Here is a 21,057-nt window from a genome sequence, read left to right on the forward strand (position 1 = left end):
TGTTCAGGTAAGTTCTTTTCCGGATTAAATCCTAACTCTATCACTCATTTTCACTTAGCAGCTATTTGAATAAAAAAAGTTTTTGAAATCTGACTTGGTGGTTTCCCCCTGCATCACCCACAATCTTTTCTAGTTTACAATCTTTTCTCAAGATATTAGTCCCAGCTTCAAACTGTGTATTCTCTTTTGTTTCCTTCTATCTTTATGCAACCAATATTTGTAATAACATGGAAAAAATAATTAACAATTGGCATTCAAATCCACCTTAGGAAAGAATCTACATTTATTTGGAAAAAGCCAAGTAAACATTTGTGAATAGAACAGGACTCTGAATCTACAGGAATGAATGGGACTGTTCTGCTAATTAGAGGGTAAAAGATTTGTTTGTTGCTCCAAAAAGGCATAGGGGAGACAGGATGAGCAAGGGAAGGAAAGAGGAATCAGAGAGCTGCTGCAAAGTCATGGTCATGAGCCCTTGCATATAACCACTATTTAGGACACCATATTAGTTTCAGTATCCCACCCCAACAAGAACAACAGAAAAACAGAAATTAATAGCAAACAATAAGAGGAACAAAAACATTAAATGTAATAATCTGAGATATTGCCTTTGGTGAAGGTAGTTTATTGGGAAGTGGTTTTATAGTCAAATGTGAAGAAGGGGGAAATGAGACAAGGAAGGTAACAATGCAATGAAAGATGCATTAGTAAGTATGTTTTGCTATGGAATCCACCCCAGTGTGGGCCCTCTTAGAAACTCTTAGATGTCCCACTGGAGGATAAGTTTGATGGGGAGGCTGGGGCATCCCCTAAGCCCATTTTCCATTCATTTAGGGTTGCCTTTGACTCCTTCCCACTCCACAGTGCCTAGAATTGTGCCTACGGGCAGCAGAGTGAGCTCCTGATGCAGAGATTACAGATCCCATCTCACCTTTGCCTTCTATCCAAGTCTTGAAGAGATTGAATCATGAAGAGATTGAATTGTTTCCAGGATGTCTCAAGGCAAGGGATGGAACTTTCAAGGATGCAATGTGATGGGGGCAGAGAAAACCGTGACAAAATAGGTTGCAGGAACTAGTAGAAATTCTTGGGAAGGTTTTAAACTGTAATAAGACTGAAGTTCCGATCCAGATTTGACCCCATCAAATAGTAGCACTATTCTCAATAGTCAGAAACAGGAACCCACCCACACATCCATCATGAATACAATCCATCATGGATTATGAATTGTGGCTCCATTCATACAATGGAAAACTATGTAGCTATAATAGTGAATGATCTACATGTCTAACTAATAATGTGGATGAACTTCGCAAACATAATGATGAGTGATCGAAGCCAGACACAGAAGGGTATATACCTGCATGATTGTATTTATACGAACTACAAGAACAAGCAGAATGAAGTTCAGATCCAGATTTGGCCCCATCTTTGACAGGTAGGAGATCTTGACTTTAATCAGTGAACCCTACAGTTCCCAAAACTAGGGGTTCCGCGAACCATAAAATCTATCTAAATGACTTAAGCAGCTTAAAAATAAAAGGGATGGAGTGCCTGGATGACTCAGTAGGCTAAGTCAAGATTGGCTTACATCATGATCTCAGGGTTCCTGAGTTTGAGGCCACATTGGGTTCTCTGCTCTCAGTGCAAAGCCTGCTTTGGATCCTCTGTCCATGCCCCCTTTCTCTCTCTCTCTCTCTCTCTCTCTCTCAGATAAACAAACAAAAGGCCAATAAATAAATAAATAAATAAATAAATAAATAAATAAATACAAATAAAAGGGATCTCAGGGACTCCTGGGTGGCTCAGGTGGTTTGGCATCCGACTCTGAATTTCGGCTCAGGTTGTGATTTTGCATTTCATGGGATTGAGCCCCTCATTGGGCTCTGCGTGCTGGAGCCTGCTTGAGATTCTCTCTCTCTCTCTCTCTCTCTCTCTCTCTCTCTCTCTCTCTCCCCCCCCCACCTCTCAAAATAAATGTTGAAAAAAAATAAAAGGGATCTCAGTATTTCATTTTATTTCCTTGTTAAAGGACTGAGTTAATTTTTTAAACTTTTCTCCAAAATCTATTTCTCTGTCTCTATCTCTCTATCTCTCTGTCTCCCATTAGAGCACAGAGAGGTAGGATGGCCCATCATGCTATGTGTTTAAAATGATAGCTGCTACTTAGCTCAAGTACCTTCTACTGAAATGGTCTCTACAAAATCAAGGGAACTTTTCTTTACCACCCTTCCCTTTTTTTTTTTTTGGCTGTTGTTCTTTGATATGTTCTCAGCATATAGAATGGTGCCTGGCCCATGGTCAGAGCTCAGGGGACACTCTATGAATGAAAGAGTAAATTGGTTACATGAGACTAAGCAGATCGAGTGTTCCTGAATCTTCGGATTTTTAAAATATGCAATCTGAGAATCTGAATATTTAGCTGAGCCATTCTGATTTTTAGATATTGGAAATCAATTTAAAATGTTAAATAATTCTGTTGGTCTCCCTTTGACAGACAACTGAAATACACCAAGGAAGACTGCTATTCTACCACTAATGCTCTATGGTTTCTATTTGATTCTCTAAACATACATGTGTGTCTTAGCAAATTTGGCACCCAGTATAAGCATCCGCAAACTTTTAATCCTGGAGGGTTGTCAGAACATAACTAATTGGAATCTCCAGTCATTTATCATTACTTCTTAGTAATAGAAGTTTTGAATTCACAATTATTTTGACATGAGTTATATATATAATTATATATGTTATTTTGCTTATTTGTTTGTTTATGGTCGGGGAGGAGGGTTTAATGGTTCCAGAGCTTTCTCCTTCAATTGCTACATAATTTAGCTGTCTTTTTTTGTGTGTCTTCAGATACCGGTAACTGAAAGCTTTTGTGAAGGACCCATATTCAGTGTTTTTTCTTCATGAAATTTTCTCCCAACTTTTGTCTTCCTTGTTGTCTTTCTTTTTGAATATCTACGAAGCTTGCAATCTTTATCACTCATTTTATAGTCTTGTTACCGTGAAACTATGTGTATCTGTCTTATTTACTCAATAATAATCAAAACTTCATATAGACTGTCTTAGTTAAAGCTTCTTATGGAATTCAAAGCTTCATTTCTATTTTTCTCATATTTTATCCAGTGCCTAGTACAGCACTGGGCTTAAATGGATGTTCAACAGACATCTGTCAGAAAAAATTTATCAATATCTGAACACAGGGAGACAAAACTTTTCAGAAAACAGAACCTTTTTTCCCCACTTGACATTTTCAACACTGTTGGAAGCACACCCCTTTCCCATTGCTCTCAAACATGAAACTTATATTAGTCTTTGCTTCTTTATTTTTTTCCCCTGCACGGATTTCAGTTAAATTCAATTTCTTTATTCTTAGCACCTGAGTCTGAATAATAATCATGTAGGAAATTGTAAATTATTTTTATTGATAATCTTCTAAAGCTTTCCTTTCTTGTGGTGTAATATTATAAAATATACTCTTTAATTGACCAAATCCTCATTTTCCTTAAAATCCTGTAGTTTCTCCTTGTTGACATTTGTGTCCAATTTGAATTTTGGATGACTTAATTTGCAGTCTTCTCATTGCTCTTCTTTTCTTGTTTGTTTATTTGTTTGCTTTTCTTTTACTCTTAGTCAAATATCTTTGAACCAAATGGAATGGCCAGTGAGGTCTTCTGCTGTGTGTGCATTCAATCCTCTTTCCTAGATCCCAGAATATTGGTCTATTGGTTTTCAATGAAAAATTTAATTAGTGCAGGTGAGACTATCCAAGTTTGCATGATCGCTGCAGTTTCCTCTCTTTGTAATTTGCATGGGAAGTCATATTGTAATCTAAGCCACTTATTAATTTGCCATAAGAAAGTATTGTCACAGAAACCATAACTGCTCTAAAATCCTTTTGATCAGCACATTCTTTCTCTGTTGCAGAACCACATGAGAAGCCAACTCATAATCAAAATGTTGGTTGGCAAGTGTAGAATTAGAAGCAGTAGGTTTAGATGACTCAAATATTACATGGGATGAAGCTAAAATCACTATTGTACAACTCTCTACAGTTGCAAGGTTTTCTAACAGTGTGTTCTGAAATCTTGGTAGGTAGAAGCTGTAAAAACTGTCATATAAAAAGCTACAGGCAGCTTCTTTAACGGGTAAGGACTTGAAGACTGCTTTGGAGCTGACTGTTCCTTCACTCTGGGAAAACCTTCTGAATGGGCCTTTAATTGCATAAATGTAAAGCAAGAATCACTTATGAATAATGTATTGTTCTTGAAGAAAAATGTGATGTAATTGTTCACCTGAATAAAAACATTTTGCACTATGCAGCTAAGTGTGCTGTTTGCTAATGTTTGAATCTGCCTCTGCTTGTGTAAGTTAGTGAAAGTCTCCTAGCCTCAGTTTCCTCCTTAGTAAAGTAGGGATAATAATATCTGGGAAGATTAAAGAAAGTAATACAAGTAAACCGATTTGAATGGGGTCTCACATCTAGTAAGTGTAATATTAGGGATGATGCTTCTGCGAATATCATTATTTTTTGAAAGAAAAGTTTCATTTTATTGGGACTGCAATTTGCCAGTAAATGGATTTTCATTCTTCCTGTAGATGTGGGTACTTTGTTTTGAAAGAAGATGGCTGAATGTACTGTAAATCTGATCTTTGCTTGTTGCAGCAAGACCTTGTATAAAGTCTAAGGCTGCAAGTGCAACATGGGAATGGCTGTTGATTGTACACATAATGAACCCAAATGGTTAGAGTAATATGCACTACTATGCTCTGCCATGTTTGTCTGTTCCTGGGAGTATTTTTTTTTTTTTTATTATTAACTTTCCCACCCACAACTATCTTGAGTACAGAAAGATTCTGGGACAGAAAATTAGAAGGTAAACTTTTTTTTTTAAATTTTTTTTTAATGCTTGTTTATTTTTGAGACAGAGAGAGACAGAGCATGAATGGGGGAGGGTCAAAGAGAGGGAGACATAGAATCCGAAACAGGCTCCAGGCTCCGAGCTGTCAGCACAGAGGCTGCTGCGGGGCTCGAACTCACGGAGTGCGAGATCGTGACCTGAGCCGAAGTCGGCCGCTCAACCGACTGAGCCACCCAGGCGCCCCCTAGAAGGTAAACTTTTAAGTGAGGTGGAAGGGAAATTGTTTATTGGCTTTGATGAAAGGACTCTTTGCGTGGGCAGACATGGAAGTAGATGACTTCCATCCTCCTGTATGGTTGGGAGGGGGTATAAATTGTTCAGTATCCTATGAAATTTAACTGCAGTGGGGCTAAGGACCTTTGTGAGTTGTGCAATATTGCTGCCTATTAAAATGTATTCTCCCTTTTTCCTCTGGACTGGAAATGTTGGACAACTGGTTGGTCAACTATACTACATTCTTCACCTTTCTGTAGAGTTAGATATTGACATATGACTGAGTTGTCTCTGATGGAATGTGAATGGAAGTGCGTTTCATTTTAAGGCCTGGTTTATCAGAATATTTTGCCATGTTCTTTTCTACTTCTGCCTAACTACTATGACAATGACCAGAGAGATCTTGGAACTCAGATGTGTTGAAATGGCAGAGTCACCATCAGACTAATTGAATGACTGCATGGAGAAAAGCCAGAGTTGGCCTGTAACCCTCACTCTGACTTTTATGTGAAAAAGACATATTTCTTAAACCCCTAAATTTTTGGTGTTTGTTTCAACCAGTTTGCCTATTGTTACCAATCCAGAAGTTAATGTTTGGGCAGTGGTGCCACAGGCTAAAAGTTGGAGAAATATATGATATCATGGCAAAACATTAGCATTTATGGAAACCATCTCCAACTATAACTTGGAATACAGACCACATGCTCATATAGTTTTAGGTGTAGTAGTTGAAAAGAGACAGAATGTTTATACATGTTAGCTGCCATTCATTGCTTCAAGTAAGATACTGTAAGAATTGGCTGGTTTGTGTACAGAGATTGACGGGGAGAGAGAAAATTCACAGATAAAGGGCCTCACAGGGTTGGAGAAGCTAGCTGCTTCTTTCTGAAACCCTAATAGGAAATACGATTGAGAAAGGCTTCAAATGCAAAGGCCCAATAAAATGTCTAAGTTACATGAAGGTATTCAACCTTCCAACAAAAAATCAGATAAAGAGTGATATCTTCTCATCCAACTATATTTTATTTAATTAATTTGTTTTTATTTATTTTTTAAAAACTCTTTTATTGATTTTTTATGTTGATTTATTTTTGAGAGAGAGAAAGAGAGAGCATGAGCAGGGGAGAGGCAGAGAGAGAGGGAGACAGAGGATCCAAAGCAGGCTCTGCACTGACAGCAGTGAGCCCAATGTGGGGCTCAAACTCACAAATCATGAGATCATGAACTGAGCCGAAGTTGGACGCTCAACCAACTGAGCCACCCAGGCACTCCTTACCCAATTATTTTAGATGTCCTTAAGGTAGCTATCATTAAGTGTACATACACACACACACACACACACGCACATACACACACATACACACACCCTGCAAGGAAGTTAAAAAAAAACAGGCTGAAGGATTATTTCTAAGAAATTATTTTGAGTATGGGCTACCGACACTTGGATGGGACAGGAAATAAACAGACCAAAAACCTACTTCATTTCTGAGGCACTTGTACTGCTAAGGATATCTTAAGCCTCACCTGAGAAAGCTTTGGACTTTCTGATCTGTAAGGAAGACATACACACAATGTTCATCTCAAATGTGCCATGGAGTGTGGCAGAGAAGAAGGAATCTCTCAGAAGGCAAATTCAGCAGCCTCTGAGGATCATGATCAAGGAACGCATGTACATTCTCCCACAGAGCAGAATCCTAACTAATCTGGGGATTCCTTCTATTACCAGGTCAAGGTTTTATACAATGCCAGCTCAGTAGGAGTGCATTGTTTTAATGGACTATGATTGCTGAATTCCCTAGTATTCTCTTTGAAAGAAAAATAGACTTCTTTTTTGAGCAGTTTAGGTTTACAGAAAAAATTGAGCTAAAAGTATAGAGATTTCCTCTGTGTTCCTTCATCCCAAAGCCTTCCTAACCCCAGTTTGACCTATTATTAACCTCTTCCATTATTGTGGTACATTTGTTATAATTGATGAGCCAATATTAATACATTATTAACTAAATTTCATAGTGTGCATTAGGGCTTACTCTTTGTAATGTACATTCAGTGGGTTTCGACGAATATATAATGACTTGCAGACACCAGTTTAATATCACACAGAATAGTTTCTTTTTCACTGTCCTAAAAATTCCTGTGCTCCACCTATTCATGCCTCCCTTCTTTTTCAAACCTCCACCCACCCTGGCCCAGCCCTAGCCCCTGGTAACTAATCTTTTTACTGTCACCAGTTTTGCCTTTTCCAGAATGTCATATAGTTGTAGTCATATGGCATGTAGCATTTTCAGAATGGCTTTCTTTTTCACTTAGCAATCTGCATTTAAGATTTTTCCATGTCTTTTAATGGCTTGATGGCTCCTTTAAAAAAATTCCTGGAAAAGACTCCATTTATAGATGTACCAGTCTGTTTAGCCATTCACCTGTTGAAGGTCATTTTGGTTGCTTCCAGGTTTTGGCAATTATGAATTATTCATACGCAGGTTTTTATGTGGACATACGTTTTCAGCTCATTTGGATAAACACCAAGGATCACGATTGCTGGGTCATGTGGTAAGAGTATGCTTACTTTTGTAAGAAACTGCCAAACTGTCTTCTAGAGTGGCTTTCCTACTTTGCATTCTTCCCAGTAATGAAGAGAGTTTCTGTTTCTCCATGTATTTTTTCTTTTTTAACACATATTTTTGTTGTGGTTATTCTGCTTCATGAATGTATATTGACTGGACTTGGGGAAGATAACCTTTATGATACTTCTCTGTGCTGCAAAACAAAATAACCCATTGAGCCCTGGTGGGGAAACTTCACATTCCAGAGATACTGGACTTTGGAGTGGATGCAGTGAGTTGTCTCCTTGGAGAAGAGAAAGAGTCTATTTTATCTGCATACAGATATTTGATGATCACAGAGGTAGACTGTGATGGAGAGGACTCTATGTCCCTCATAACCTACTCCCCCTTTTTCCATTGGGATAGAATTGCTGGGCACATGGCCAGCCAACAACACAATGTTTCCCAACTTTCCTTGCATTTAGGTGTAGTCATGAAACCATGCTCTTCACGTTGGTTCCAGCGTTCTATATGAGTAGGGATAATGTGTGTCACTGCTGATGCAAGCTATGAAAACTCCTAGACATGCCCCTGTATGCTCTTTCTCACTTTTCTTTGGGTTTGAATCGTGATAATCAAAAGTGACCAGAAGGACATTGGAAACCATATGTTACAAATGACCAACCCTGTAAGTCTTGGTGCCTGAATAACAGCATTGAGAACTACCTGCTGACCTAAACTCTCTCCCCTTGGACTGTTATGTGAATGAATAATTAACTTCTATTATATGTGAGGTTCTATTTGTAACAATAGCTGTACCTTTTCTAAATAATACATCCCATAATGTAAAGTCCATTGTCCATTATTCTCATCTTGTCCTAAGCTCTAAGAGAGCTGCCTACCTTTTAAAAAATAATGGTCATGGACAGGGAGGTCACAATCTCACTCTAAATTGATTTCTTCAGTGTTGTTGATGGGGTGATAGGCAATGTAATACAGAAGTAAACAAACTGGCATCTAGTTGTTTCTTTACTACCTACGCCTACCTATATTTAAATGTCAGATTTTGTTAACTTGGGAAAACTTGTTAACTTTCAAACTTTAGTTTATTTATCTGAATAAGGGGGAATAATGATGCTTATTTTATAGGTTTGTTGTAGAAATTAATTAAAATAAATTGGGTAGAATATTTAGCATACAAATTTGGCACTTAGGTACTCAGGCAACATTAGCCATTAGCTAGATCTTAATTCTGTGAAGTTGGAGTTTATACCCACATTTAGTGGAGAGTCTGGTGTTTAAAATAAAATAAACAAAAAATGTTTCTGCTATCCTCGTAGCCCCTGGGTGAAATACCTTTCGACTTCAGTCAGAGTGAGAAAATGGGGAAGTATAAAAGACAAGGGTTTTGTTTGATTTCCTGGGGGAATAGCTAATTTCTCCAAATAAAGTAAAATAATAGCACCTCCCACTGGGCAGAGACTTTGTAAAGAGAATTGCTGAACTTCTCCATAACCGAAAATCCAGCAGTCAGAGCAGATGCCAGAAACAGCAGTAAGGGGGTAACACAATGAATTGCAAACGTGTACAAAGAGTTCAGCAACTGGCAACCACTTGAAAACTGCAGTGAGCATGTGTTGCACGGAAGTTCTTGGCAGATTAAGTTCAGAAATCCAGCAGCAGCTGAAGCAGTGAAGACAATAAATAGCTTAAATTGGCAACCGACACTTTTAGCAAACACTTATATACACATAATGAAAACAATACATAAGACTGTGAAGGAGGGTGGGAAGGGGGATGGCTGGGATTCTGAAGGAGGTCACCAAGTCTAAATGTGTGGGTTAACTAGACTATGTATCACTGTCAAGGGTCCCCACAAACCCTGACAATGACACCAAAGAAGAAATAGAAGAGCAGAGAAGTCAAGTACAATAAATCAAGCCCTCCTTTCAAAAAGAGGATGGTGAAAAAATTGGAGACAAGAGATTCTCCAGCTTCCTAGATAAACAGGAATTGATGGTCAAATCCAAATGTAATATTCATATATATATATATACACACACACATACATATATATGTATATACATATATATACATATACATATATATATGTATATGTATATATATATACATTCTTCCCATGGTAAATTCATTTAAGTTATGATTAAGATATTCTCAATTAAGTTCCTCTTTGTTATAGTTCCCAATTCATAATTCTCACAGGGAACGATTCTACTTTAAAACAATGCAGCATTTTGGTCCTAACAAATGTCTGGCTGTTATAATAAAGTACAGTCAGTGATTAATTACATTGAGTTGAATCCATCACTTCCCAACCTTTGAAGAAAAAGGAGGAGATAGGCTTAAACAATCAAAGTTGAGTTTAAATTCTTCTCTGGTATCCTGCAAATCAAATGATGGTAGAGAATGACTGAAATTGAAGTGCAGAGAAAAATCTGTAGGTGAATAACTCAAAGAAGCAAGAATGCAATTCTTTTTAGAATATTATCTAATAAATGAAGCTTCCAGTCTGGGCAGGCTGACTGCTCACTCTACCTCACCTTGGCCACAGTCCTTGCTTCTGAGCTCACTTTCTGTGCTCACACCATTTTTTTTTCCGTAATGGTTTTTTCGTAATGCAAAAACCTTGCTCCTTCCTCAGAGCCCAGATTAAATCTTCTGACCTTCTTTCCATTGTTGAACTTGTGTAGCATATAGTTCTTTGAACCACATAATTTAACACTTAATTTTATTTTATGCCCCTTTAATAATTCCATGTATGCAAAATCATATTTTGCCAATAAGAGGATATATTCTTTGAGTAAAGGGCACAGGTCTTTCAGGAACATGGCTGACATTTAATAAATATTTATTGATTGTTTAATATGCTTCCTAATGCACATAAGTTACTCTTAGGAAGTAATTATACAGTGGAAGACTCTGGCTGAAAAAAAATTGATGCAGAAGGATGTTGAGCTGAGAACTGGATAAAAACAAAGCTTACATTAATGGTAGCGAATGACATGATTAACACCTTTTCTGGCAGCCTTGCAGCTTGAATTTGATAAAGGAAAGTAATTTCTCCAAAGAACCAAAAGCTAAATTGAGTGATTGAATTTAACTCCATAGTGTAAGGCTGTGTTAGTAGATTTTTAAAAAGATGACATTTGAGTGTATTTTAAGTGCAATACATCAATCTGCCATTGAGCTAATGAACTTCAAGTTGAAAATCACTGAGGAGTTTGGTATAGATGACTCCTTCAAGTATCCTTGGGGAGGCAAGATGTGTAGGTAATTGAATGAAAATCTATCTTGACTGACCCCAATGACAACAATGTCCAACTCACATTACAAATCACCTGTAGTCTTTAATGGACTATTTTTTAATTGCTTTAAAACTGTTAATGGTAACTACAAGGGAGCAGAGTGTTTCTTATTTGTTTATTCCTCATCAATAAAATAAATTTCTAGTGTTTTTTTTCTTTATCCCTGGCAGTTCACAATTAGCTTCAGTTGCTCTAGTTCACATTTCATTGGAGGAGAAAAAAAGCACATTTGGTTGTCTTTTATTTTGCTAATCTTTCTGTCTTTATGAATGCCTTGAGATTATGGGATCAGATTTGTTCAACCATAAAATGTGGGAATAAACGAGTAATTGGTGACTGTAAACTAATAAAAAGGAAAATAAAATAGAGAAACACCTTTTTCCTATGAGTTCTTGTAGGCCTGCATCCAACTTCACAGCCCAATTAAAATATGATTTTCTGTTTTTCTAAAGGGAAACATAAATGTTTAAAGACTGTTACACAAATAATATATTGTGAAGAAGTCATAAAATGAATATGTGTTTAAGTAATGGTAAAAATGCATGAAACTGAACATTAAAATATGTAGTAATATTAATAAAAACAGAGAACCAATAGCTAGAATATTTAAATTAGTGCTTGACCAAATGTGCTCTTTGAAGTACATCATCAGAATTACTTGGATGCTTAGAGTGCAGGTTCCGGGATCATACCCCAGATCTGATAAATCGGAATTTGTGAAGGTGAATCACAAAAATCTATTCTGTAAAATAGTGTCTCCAATGATTCTTGTAGATGCAGGAACTAGAAAACTATGAAATGCACTTGACTTTTTAATTCTTGACTTTCAAAAATATGTCCAGAAAGATAAACATCACACTATTAATAGTGTCAACTCTGGACTACAATGTTGAGGGAGGGAAAACTCTTTTAATTATACATCTTTGGATTGCCTTTCCCCCAGATTTGGCATCCTTTAGTAATAAAGAGAGTACAAACAAGTGATGGTTTCTGATATTATTATGAGTTACATTTTGTCTGTGGATTCTCACCTCCAACTCATATCCTTTGCTTAAAAGTGGCATATTGGGAACATCTTGGTGTGGCTCAGGCTGTCATAACAAAATACTGTAGACTGAGTGGCTTAAACAACAGGAAGTTATTTTCTCAACAGTTCTGGAGCATAGATGTTCCAAATTAAGTTCTGGCAGAGTCAGTTTCTGTTGAGAGGTCTCTTCCTGACTTGCAGACAGCCACTTTGCCCTCATGTTCTTTCCTCTAAGCCTGGGCAGAGAGAGAGAGAGGGAGAGAGAAAGAGAGAGAGATGGAGATGGAGAAAGGGGGAGAGGGGGAGAGAGGGGGAGAGAGAGAGAGAGAGAGAGAGAGAGAGAGAGAGAGAGAGAGAATGATAAAGCTTGTGATCTTTCTCCATCTCTTCTTAAAAGGACAATAATACTATCAGATCAGGGCCCAGTTTTTATGACCTCATTTAACCTTAATTACTTCTATACTTCAGGAGTACAGTACAGCCATGCTGGTGGTTAGAGCCTCAACATCTGAATTATGGGAGGGTTGGGGGTGGGGTGGTACACAAACAGTCAATCCATAAGAAGGATGATTTTATGTTCTGACTGAGCCATGGTGAGGGAAGAATTGAGTGATCTTTGTCAAAATCCTTGAAGATAAGTGAAGGATCAAAATGTAGAGACCAAATGACTAATGTGGTGCAAATGTGGTTAAGAGAAATGAAATAGAACATGGATAAAGAAGTGGGAAGAACAGGATTAAATTGAGAAGAATCCAGGAAGATGACCACAATCAACAGTGGGCAATTCCTTTTAGAGGCTAACAATTTCATAGCTGAGTTTCCATTTAAGGACCCAAGACTCAAAGATGATCCTAAGTTTGTTAACTTCTTTTATGCTTCCAATTTGTAAATTACAAGATGAAAACAATATTTAACTCATTTTTATTTTTAAAAAGGTACTGCTTAATTTAGTATGAATGCTATGAATCTGACATTGAAAGCCCAAGTTGTTTATTCTAAATATTGCTGAATAAAACCCAGTCCATTAACAAGAGAAATAGAAACAATATAACATAGAAATATCACTAGTATAAATCTGGAATGATCTTGATATATTCAGGGACATAAACTAAATGGCTAAACTTAGTTCATCTAGGAAAAAAGTCTCTAGTGGGAAAAATATAGAGAAAATAGACATCTTGAATTTTCTATTTTTTATCCTATCACTTTCTCTCTTCCTCTGGATGTAGGTTTATGTGATATGAAAGATCTTGTTGACTCAGAACAAGGACAGGTTTTGTTACATATGTGGTGATGTCTGCCTCTCCCACTCCTGCTCAGCTGTGGACTTCTTTGCACTTTATGTGAAGATGCATCCTTGCTTAGTTCCTGAACTCATGTTGGCAAATAACAGGAACACATTTGTTATTTCCATCCCACCAATGTGACAGGGTCTAGAAATAGTTTTGATGTTATTCAATCAGGATCCGATATGCCTAAAATGAATTTATTGTATCTGCATGTTTACCCATCTATACTCTCCATATGGACCTCATCAGTTTGCTCAATTGTGCCTTCATATACTGGTAACTACTAATTTTCTCCAGGGGGTAACTTTTTTCAACTACTTACCTAAAAAGAAAATAACACTTTGATTTACTTGTGGTATTGCCATAGTATATGTCTTATTCCTGATATAGTTATTACCTGTTTCGTATCTTCTGAACGACTCCATAGCCTGATACCAGGATTTTGTTATACACCTGATTTCAAGTCATTCCTGCTTCTTTGAACTTTGACTCTGTGCCCTTACTTGTCTGGTTGGAGTTCCTCCATCTTCAGTGGCTATTAAAACAAACCATGGCGTGGCGCCTGGGTGGTTCAGTCAGTTGAGCATCTGACTTCAGCTCAGGTCATGATCTCAAGGTCTGTGAGTTCAAGCCCTGCATCGGGCTCCATGCTGACAGCTCAGAGCCTGGAGCCTGGTTCAGATTCTGTGTCTCCCTCTCTCTCTGCTCCTCCCCCCACTCATGCTCTGTCTTTCTCTCTCTGTCAAAGTAAATAAAATATTTAAAAAAATAAAAAAAAAACATGGCCTCTTTGGGCACTATTCTTTATACAGTGTGCCCTCCTTCAGAGTCTTGCCCTAGAGAAATATCAATTGTTTTCAGTTACCTCTCTCGTATGGTCCTCGTTTCCTCCTCTTGTCCACTAGCCATGTTTCTTGTTCATCATGCTTGCTTTGAAGCCAAGCTCACTCAACGTTCAACTGAAAGAAAGTTTGAGTTATAGTTCACAGTGCTTGATAAAAGACATCTTGTTTCATAGAAAGAATATATATTTTTGAATCATAGACACACTGGTAGAATTATCGCCTCCAAGAATTTCCCAGGGCTTAGCAACCTCCCATCAGTGGTGGGATAAGATTGTTTGATATGAATTCAGGGGGGAAAAAAAGGTTTCCTTAGGGAACCTAGCCATCAGAAAGTAACTTGCCCTACGGACTAGTGTGTTGGTGGAATGATGGACCTGGTGCCCACGGTTATTTCTACTTTTGAGAGGCCGACACAAACCTGGGTTTACTCCCTTCCTATGTGGCTTTTGCTATTTTACGTTATATAAGATATTTTGACAATGGAATATTTTATGCTCCAGCTTATTCTCCACTCTGCATTTTTCAATACATACCTGAAGTAAAAGAAACAAGTCATGAATGCAGTTTGTATGATTCTTTTATAATATTCCATCAGCAGTGTTGTAATGCCATTTTTCTTGGATACAAATGTAACAACAGCATTCCTACTTTACGTCTACCTACTATTTGACTGACAATCTCATGTTTTTACTAAATGATTCCCGATAAGTTTACACAATCTTACATATTCAGCTTGAAACCATGCCCCTGGTAGCACCCCTTATTTGCGAAACCAGTTATATCCTTATGTGCTTCTATGCACTTTCGAATGCAGCTTCCTGTTACTACAGTGTATCCATTTGTATGAAATCCATTCTTTTCTTCCTCTTCTTCTCCTTCTTCTGTCTTATTTATTCACCTTGCATACTTTGAGCTACTGTGTGGACCATGTTCCCTTTGCCTTTATCACAAAGAGCCACTTTCATTTCTCTGGACTTAGACTTTCTTTCCTTACTTTTCTTACTGTAACTGGTAGTTCAACGGCAGGCCTGTCTCGTTTACCTTAAGCTTGTTTCATAGAGCTTTTCAGCAGAAAACCTGAAAGAAGATTATTTAGGTACTTTATGTGTCAGTGCCTTATAAATTATAAAATACATTAATTTTATTTACAAGTGAAAAAAAAAAGAGCCTCAGAGAGTTTATGTGCTTTCTCCAAGGCCACATCAGTAGCAAATGATAAAATCAGATGTAAAGAAGGGTCCTCTGATTTTTAAGTCCAATAGATAAGTAGTATCTCATTGGCTCTTTTACTGGTATGAAAATAAAAAAGAAGAATTTGTAAGCAACTCATTGACTTTTCAGGTAGACCTTAGTTATATAGCTGCTGGATTCATTGAAGGGTAGTAGCAAAACCTCAAACTGTCATCCATAACTGTCTTCTTTGCTGAGGTCTTGATCTAATTAGAGTGTCCTCACCCTGTTAAAATATAGTTAGAGGGCATTTTATGAATTTTAGCTGAAGAAGAGAAAACGAGGTACTAATTATCTGATATAACAGTATAACAGATTTTGTTGTTGTTGACACATAATTTGAAAGTTAAACCATTTCTAGAAAAGAGCAAGAGATATTTTAATGTGACATAAAGGGAACCCATCTGGGACAAGAATCTCTTCACTTATAAATCTAGAACTTAAAATCCAAACATTTGGATTTTACTATATCTTGTTTTTACTATAATTTTTATAAAACAAAGAACTACTGGGAAAATTAAAAAAAATATGACCTATTTGTATGTTTGATTATAGTACAAGTACAGATATGAGGTTCAGCCAACACTAGAATTTCAGGGGAACTAATTTGCTGAATATATATTTATTTTTGATTAAAAATACTGTTTATTAAACCAACATTTTAATGAAACTAAGTTACCAACTGGGCTTAGTTCTGGAAAAATTTTAAGGTGCTTAAAATTTTTTTTGAGGTTTATTTATTTTTCAGAAAGAGAGAGAGAGGGAGAGAGACAAAGAGTGTGAGCAGGTGAGGAGCAGAGAGAGACACAGAATCTGAAGCAGGCTCCAGGCTCTGAGCTGTCAGCATAGAGCCCGATGCGGGGCTCAAAACCATGAACTGTGAGATCCTGACCTGAGCCGGTCAGATGCCTAACCAAATGAGCCACCCAGGTGCCCTGGATTTTAAGGTTTTTAACTGCTTAGCTGTAGTATCCTGTTAGTGCAAGTTAAAAATAAAATAAACACGATATTATTGTCACTGGAGATTGTTATTATTATTTTAAAACTCTGTGTTTTTTAAAGTTTATTTATTTTGGGAGGGAGAGGGAGAGAGAGAGAGAGAGAGAGAGAGAGAGAGAGAGAGTGAGAGAGAGCGCTCTGGTGCAAGTGTGCACAAACAAGGGAGGGGCAGAGAGAGAGTGAGAGAGAGAAAATCCCAAGTACGCTTTGCGCTGTCAGCACGGAGTCCGAGGGGGGCTCCATCTCACTATCTATGAGATCATGACCTAAGCCAAAATCCAGAGTCAGATGCTGAACTGAGCCATCCAGGTGCCCCTGGAGATGATCATTACTGAAATTGCTTCATCTTCAGATAGGAAACATTGGAAAAATAATCTAATCTTCTTATTCTTTATTTTTGGCATCAAATTTGCCATGCACCACCTTTATATATAGACATTTCTTTCTGAAATTGCTATTACACATATTGTTTTCTCTTAGAAACCTTTCACTCGTATTCATTCTCTAATCACTTTAACTAGATCACAGCAATAATTTTCTGATGTCCTGCTTCCAGTCTCTCTTCTTTAAACCTGTCTTTTATACTGTTGTCAGTTTAAGCATGCTAACATGTCCCTTTCTTCTTGTCACTCGGTTAAAATAATCAATAATTTATAATGAGTTTAGGTATCTATAAAAAACCAGCTGGTAAGATGGGTGGGAAGTTCAGGTGAGAGAACTACCAAAGAGATAATTAAGGGTTTTACAGAGTTAGAAGAGAATCAATATCAAAGAGGTGAGTTTAAAATTAGGAACTAGAAAATTAAACTGAGAGGGAATGGCTCTAGAATCGTGGCTTGCAAAATTTTCATCATGACCTGAAATGAGAAATACATTTCATATTTTGGCCAGGTATACACATGCATAATCACCCATCTACATGCCTGTGAGTGCACACACACACACACACACACACCATGAAACAAATGTCACCAAACATTAGTGTGATGCATCAGATGTTTTCAAGTCAATTCTCTTTTATTTTATTAAAAAACGCCACAAATTTGTGGTGGTAACCCACTGAGTTCACTAGTGAGTCTTGACCTGCACTTTGAAAAATACTTCTACTGAAGAAAATAGCTGCAAGTGTTGAGCCATTAAGACCTGAGAGGAAAGAGTTTTAAGGAGTTTTAAGAATCTTAAGGAGATTCATATAGGCAGTCAAAGACAGCAGAAATATTAAGATAATGGTTAAAAGGCCTCAGTTGGATTTAACAATCATAAAATAATAATAAATTGGTGCCTATTGAGTACTGATTTCCGTGGTCAGATGTGGAATAAAACCAGACTGGGAAGGGCTAAGAAACAACCAACTGAGGACAGTTGTGTCCCTAAAGAAATCTGAAAAAGGCATGGGGATATAGTTTACTTCCACTTTACTAAAAGAAGTAGATTCACACAGGATAAGAAGTTTACCACCCTTTCACAGGTAGTGGTACCAGAACCAGCATTCAAACCAAGCCAGCTCATACTCTGAAGCTTAAGATTTCCCCATCATGTCACAAGAGGGCATGGCTGATGAAGACCATGGTGGGATTGATGCTTTGCCTAATATTTTGTCCTCCATTAATCTTTCCCTGTTCATTTAGCCACATCTTCCTTTGGAGCATCTATTGAGGAGTATTTATTGTACTCATTAGGCACCTTTCAAATATTGTTTTTATCATGGTTGGTTTACATGTCTTATATGGCCCACTAGGTATTTAAGTTGAACCTCAGCAGAAATAATGTCCTATTCTTTAATTTTTTTGGTGATGGTGGTCAGGGACTGGATATAGTGTGTTAGTTCATTACCCAGCACTTAGAATGATACCTTGCACTTAGAATATATTAGATAAACATTTTTGGGATAAGGAAAAACACTAGACGCTGTCCAGTCTTTGAAAAGACTGTTGTTTTAGGAATCAACATGTGTTGAACCTCACTAGGGTGATGGGTCACAAGCTATATGACTAATAAATAATATTAAACTCCTCACTATTCTTTCTAATTTTTTCAAGTATCTTGCAGACATGTAGTCTCTTTGGAAATCTTTTCAAAGCAGCATAATCTTTACATTTTCTGTTTTGTTTCTGAAAGTACCTCTAACTCACCTTAGTTAAGTAGAAGCAGTAATTTTTTTCTTTTAATAAGCCAAATGATACACTAGTGTCCTGCTTTTCTACTGTCGCCATTCTTTCCTATCAATTGGAGAAATCTGTTCTAAAAACCTAACAACTCACCAAATGCCTCTTACATATATCCTGACAATTATAGCAATTTTTCATTGTGATTGTGAAAAATCTTGTGGTAAATAGATCTACTAAGCTTGAATCTTTTTTTTTTAGTATTGTGATTTACTTTAGTTAGTATTTCTATAGGAGCTACAAAATTTTTATAGGCTAAATATATCTTAACACTTGAAGTTCCAAGTTAATTTGTCTGCAATTAAAACATTTCTTGTTCTATGGATTTTGTAAGCTAGCTCGATTAAGCCAAGTCAAGTTTAGTATGGCTTCTTAAATAAAGATCCAGTATACCTTTTACATTCTTAACTCTATTCCTAAGAAATTGCCTCTTTTTGAAAGCATGGAAAAAAAAACTATTAGAGAACATATTTTTGTTGAGTAGCAGCATATGTGAAGTGAGGGCACTATTTGGCTCTAAAACAATCCTTTCTCAGGAATTTTGTATCCTGTTGATATTGTACGTATTTCTCATCTTTGAATAAAAAGAGCAGATTTCTGCACTAACCAGAAAGGAGTCCATATGGCATTGTTCTGGATTCCCATTGTAAGTTGAAGGGGAAACTTCACCCTCCCTGGAGCCCTTGATGTTCTGCAAATGAAGGAGGAGGGTGTCCTCAAATTCCTTGCAGCAGGAATCCAGTTAGGTGGGTTGACTTCTAAATGGAATAAAAGGGAAAGTGATGGCATCTGCATCGGAAATTTGAAGAGAACCTGGGAGCAACTCCTGAAGTTACCATGAAAAACCTGGCTAATGTCAGTGGCATATCAGTCCAGGAATACTGGCCAGTGACTGTGCTAAAATTTGCTGCTGCTGCTGTTGCTGCTGTTGCTGGAGCCACTCCTGTTGCTGGCCACTTCGTTCCTGGAATCTTCACTAACCAGGTCCAGGCAGCTTTCTGGGATTGCAGCTTCTGATAGTAGCTGACCCCAGGGCTGATACCAGGCTCCCACAGAGGTCTTAGGTTAACCTGCTTACCTTTGCTCTGTGTAACCCAGATTCTTCTTGGCACTATGCAGGCATTGCTGTCTCTTGCAAGAAAAAAAAAAAAGAGAGAGAGAGAGAGAGAGAGAGAGAAGAGAGAAAAAAGACATACAGAGAGAGAGAGAAAGAGAGAAGGAGAGAGAAAAAGCTCATTTAGTGGGGCTGATGTGGTGCATGCTGGTCCCGGAGTTTCTGCGCATGTACAGCGCCATCTCCCGTGAACACTTGCGGGAGCTCAGGCTCCAGCTCTCCTTCTACGGAGATCCTGAAAAGGTAGAAAAGGAAGAGCAGACCACTGCTGAAAAGACTGTGACCAAGGAGGAATTTTAGGGTGACTGGACTGCTGCAGCTCCTGAATTTACTGCTACTCAATCCGAGGTTGCAGATTCACCTGAAGGCATGCAGTGCCCTCTGGGCCTATTCAGCAGTTCTTTGAGGACAATTGGAGCGCTGAGCAGGCGACTGAGATGGCCCTGAAGACCCCTCCGGGTAGGAACAGCCACTGCATTGTCTTAAGCTATTCTTTCGCAGACTCCTAAACACAAAATGGTAATAAGGTTGACGGAAAACAGCAGTTAAGGGGCTCCTGGGTGGCTCAGTCAGTTAAGCATCTGACTTTTGGTTTCGGCTTAGCTCGTGATCTCACGGTTTGTGAAATGGAGCCTCGTGTCAGGCTCTGCGCCGAGAGCTTGTGGAGCCCGTTTAGGATTCTCTCTCTCTCCCTCTGTCTGCCCCTCCCTGCTCGTGCTCTCTCCCTCTCAAAATAAATAAACATTTGAAATAATCATAATCATATTAATAATTATTACTCTGTCAATGATGATACCTTGACAACAAACCTGTTAAAGACTGTTTCCCCAACTATAACAAAATGCTGCCCCTTCCACTCTAGCAATGGTGTTGTTGTCCATGATGTACCTTCACTGTGGAGAAACAACAGAAACATTTCGGGGGTTTTCTTTGTTATGGATCTTGCAGTGAGGTGCATTCAGTGCAACGAAGTAAGACCTTGTGCACAGTTTCCCACAGTGGTACTTTTACAAATGGTGGTTAGGTGCTGAAATCCCGTTAATACTTATTATACTTAACTAAGTTCTAGGTAAAATATGCTTACGTGGGCTTGCTTGCCTAGAAGCATAATATTATTTTTTCCCAGGAAGAAAATGTGCAGTTTCTTCACAACTGCATTATATATATACATACACACACATGTATATATAAAACAACAAAAAAACCCCACAAGTTTTCTGTCTGTTAACCAATAACCTGCATTTAAAATCCCTGTCTGGGGGCACCTGGGTGGCTCAGTCGTTTGGGCGGCCGACTTCGGCTCAGGTCAAGATCTCGCGGTCCGTGAGTTCGAGCCCCGCGTTGGGCTCTGGGCTGATGGCTCAGAGCCTGGAGCCTGCTTCCG

The 21,057-nt window shown here is 37.9% G+C and overlaps 1 long non-coding RNA gene across 1 annotated transcript; it reads right to left on the bottom strand.

Moving 5' to 3' along the window:
* Positions 1 to 11,893: 11,893 nt before the first annotated feature.
* Positions 11,894 to 19,610, bottom strand: LOC131506201 (uncharacterized). Its single transcript, XR_009258789.1, has 3 exons — positions 19,167 to 19,610; positions 14,186 to 14,279; positions 11,894 to 12,261 (listed from the first exon to the last, which is right to left on the bottom strand). It is a non-coding gene; the product is annotated as an uncharacterized LOC131506201 (long non-coding RNA).
* Between the last annotated feature and the right edge of the window lie 1,447 nt (positions 19,611 to 21,057).

Source organism: Neofelis nebulosa, chromosome 3 (assembly GCF_028018385.1).
Source record: "Neofelis nebulosa isolate mNeoNeb1 chromosome 3, mNeoNeb1.pri, whole genome shotgun sequence".
NCBI classification, from domain to species: Eukaryota; Metazoa; Chordata; class Mammalia; order Carnivora; family Felidae; genus Neofelis; species Neofelis nebulosa.